We start from the raw sequence: 3,338 nt of genomic DNA on the forward strand, positions 1-3,338 counted from the left end.
CTGACTTACTGAGGCTAGCTGAGAAGAAGCAGTTTGAACCAGTGGAGATCAAGGTAGTGAGGAAAGCAGAAGATCGGCCCCTGACTGCAGAGGAACTGAGGGAGCCAGGGTTTCTTGAACGAAAACATAGGAAAAAGAAACCTGAACCCGACGCCAAACTACCTCCACCTGTGTCCAAAAGGGCACCCTCTCATAAAGACATCATGGGCACAGAGCCCAGCAAAGGTGCTGCGACAGGCAGCTTTCTTCTAAAGGATTGCCCTTTCCTCATGCTGAGAAGAAATCCAGACACAGCATAGCCAATGAGAAACAAGTAGCTTTGTCTTCATCCAAATCCCCGCCAGGAGAGAGGACCAAGGTAGGATCTGGCAGTAGCGCCCAGCCCTCACTTCGGGAGGGTCACAACAGGCCTGTCTTCAATGGGGCTGCAAAGCCCCACCCCAGCACCTGTTCACCAAGTGTCCCAAAGACTTCTGCTAGCGGGACTCAGAAATCTGCTTCTGAGCACAAAGCCAAAAAATCTCTTCCTTCTCATCCCAGCCATTCCAAGCCTGGACCCACAGTTCTCTCACACAAGGCTGAGTCCAGGTGTCGGACAGCCAGGCAGCAACTCTGGCTCTGCTCCTGGGCAGCCTAGCCCAGGGACAGCTCGACCCACACTTAGTTCTGGCCCTGTACCCAGGCGCCAGAATGGCAGCTCCAGCTCAGGACCTGAGCAGTCAGTCAGTGGGATCAGAAAGCTGGCCAGCAACTCACATCCCTCTGGACAAACACTCAACGCCACAAATGGTCCTGGACGACCCGCAGGCAGCTCAAGTGAGCCTGGGCGACCCATCAGTGGGTCTGTTGGTTCTGGGAGACCTGTGGGCAGTTCTAGAGACCCTGGGCAGCCTGTAAACAGTCCACATGACCTTCGACGACCAATGAACAATCTAGGCTCTCTTGGGCGGTCAGTCAGTGGAGAGATCCATCAGTGGTTCCATTCTAGCTGGACAAACTGTCAGTTCAGGCCCTGGAAGACCAGCGAGCAGCTTAGGACCTGGACGAGCAAATAGTAACCCAGGCCTCCCCACAAAGCCCAAAAGCACTGTTGTCTCAGAAACAATTTCTTCAAAGAATATTATTAGTTGGTCAAGCAATGGACAGATAAATGGAATGACACCTCTCCTCTCTGGCTACAGATCTGCTCAAGGTCCTCAAAGGCTTCCCTTCCCTACTGGCTACAAAAGGCCTCGAGAGTATGAAGATGATGATGATGATGATGAATATGACTCAGAAATGGATGATTTCATCGAAGATGAAGGAGAACCTCAGGAAGAAATATCCAAGCACATTCGAGAAATCTTTGGCTATGACCGAAAAAAATATAAAGATGAAAGTGACTATGCCTTACGTTACATGGAGAGCAGTTGGAAGGAGCAGCAGAAGGAGGAAGCCAAGAGTTTAAGACTCGGAATGCAAGAGGACTTAGAAGAAATGAGGCGCGAAGAAGAGGAACTGAAACATCGAAAGGCCAAGAAGCTGAAGCGACACTAGCTGCTGCTGCTGTGGATTCTGGGAGAGACACTGCAAGGATCTCCTGCCTTCAGACTGAGCAAGCTTGTTCCTGGCTTAGATTCACACGGGGCACTCAAAAGGAAGGAATACATACTGTCGTTTGCAGGCTATCGTTTGAGTGTGCAGTGTTTTCAAATGGTCCGTGGTGGAACCTATAATGGAGATGATACAATGCTGGCCGTGTGCTCTGCTGAAGTTAGCCATTCACAGGTGCCAGCCTCGATCCTGATGAGCTATGCACGCTAATGTGGGACCACTCCCCAGTCAGCTGATCACTATTCCTTTGCTACTTCAAAAGGAGAAAAAGATTGATGTGTGAGTAGGGTATCAGCCAGATCGCAGTCTGACTTGGCCTTAGGAAGGGCCTGGTTCTTCTGTGAATGCTGCCAGCAATAAAGTGACCTGTTCTAGTCTATATTTGAATTGAAAACCCAGGAAAGAGTAGGCTTTATAGATATTATATTAGTCTCATCCTTGTGATTTTGACACACAAAATAGAATAAATTATATTGTATTTAGCTTATTTGTGGATTGGATGCTAAGAATTCTTAATTGATCTTAGGTAATAAAAATTTCTTAAGTTAAAATACAAAAAAAAAAAGCTATATCACAGGGGTTGACCTTTTAGATACAACAGTGTAGAGATGACCCAGGAAGCTATTAATAATCTGGTCTTTAAAAATAAAAGCTTGGGCTGGTAAGATGGCTCAGTGGGTAAGAGCACCAACTAGCACCGACTGCTCTTCCAAAGGTCCTAAGTTCAAATCCCAGCAACCACATTGTGACTCACAACCACCCGTAATAAGATCTGACGCCCTCTTCTGGTGAGTCTTAAGATGGCTACAGTGTTCTTATTTATAATAATAAATAAATCTTTGGGCTGGAGTGAGCAGGATACACTGGAGAGCCAGTGGGGCAGACCGGGACGAACTGAGGTCCTAAAAGTCAATTCCTAACAACCGGATGAAGGCTCACAACTATCTGTACAGCTACAGTGTGTACTCATATGCATAAAATAAATAAACAAGTCTTTAAAAGAATAAATAAAAGCTTGTGATCCACAAAACTGCTGTCAAGAGAATGACAAGGCAGGTCATAGACTGGGAATAACCCTAAGGTGCTCTCTGGGCTCTCTTACAAAAGTAGTAGCATCGTTCACAAGGGTTCACCCTCACCCCTCAATCACTTTTAAAAGGTTCCATCTCCAAATACTACCACACTGGGCTGATGTATTTCATCCCAGCGGATAGTATTCATTTCCAACCACTGAATTTCAACAACAACAAAAAAATGTAGGGAAATACAAACATTTCATCTATAATGATAGGAAAATGAGATAACTAATTAAAAATCCACAAGAGAACTCTAAAGACACCTCAGCAAGAAAAACACACACAAGTATGTAAATGATCAACCTTATATATCATAAGGGAAATGAAAATTGATGCAACAAGATACCACCATGTATCTACAAAAAACACTGAATCCAGTGCAGGAGGGGATCTGGAGCAACAGAAACATTCTTTCCTTGCTGTGGGAATTCAGATTAAAAGACACTGTGGTGGTTTCTCACAAATTGTACCATATTTTTGCTGTATAAGCCAGAGATTGTGCTCCTTGACAAAAGGGTCTCCCTGAGTTCTCAACCCAAAGGAATTGAAAACCTATGTCTCATATAGACTGTACTTCCTGAAACCTGGAACAAGTAGGATAACACTTAATAGGTCAGTGGATAAATAAACTGTGGTGTGTTCAAGCAACAGATTCTTTTTTTTTTTTTT

The 3,338-nt window shown here is 45.1% G+C and overlaps 1 pseudogene across 1 annotated transcript; it reads left to right on the forward strand.

The window, feature by feature from the left end:
• Positions 1-5: 5 nt before the first annotated feature.
• LOC116083302 lies at positions 6-1,967 on the forward strand (annotated as a pseudogene). The gene has a single exon (XR_004115667.1). The product of XR_004115667.1 is annotated as a protein SPT2 homolog pseudogene (transcript).
• The last annotated feature ends 1,371 nt before the right edge of the window (positions 1,968-3,338 follow it).

Source organism: Mastomys coucha, unplaced genomic scaffold (genome assembly GCF_008632895.1).
Source record: "Mastomys coucha isolate ucsf_1 unplaced genomic scaffold, UCSF_Mcou_1 pScaffold8, whole genome shotgun sequence".
Taxonomy (NCBI): Eukaryota; Metazoa; Chordata; class Mammalia; order Rodentia; family Muridae; genus Mastomys; species Mastomys coucha.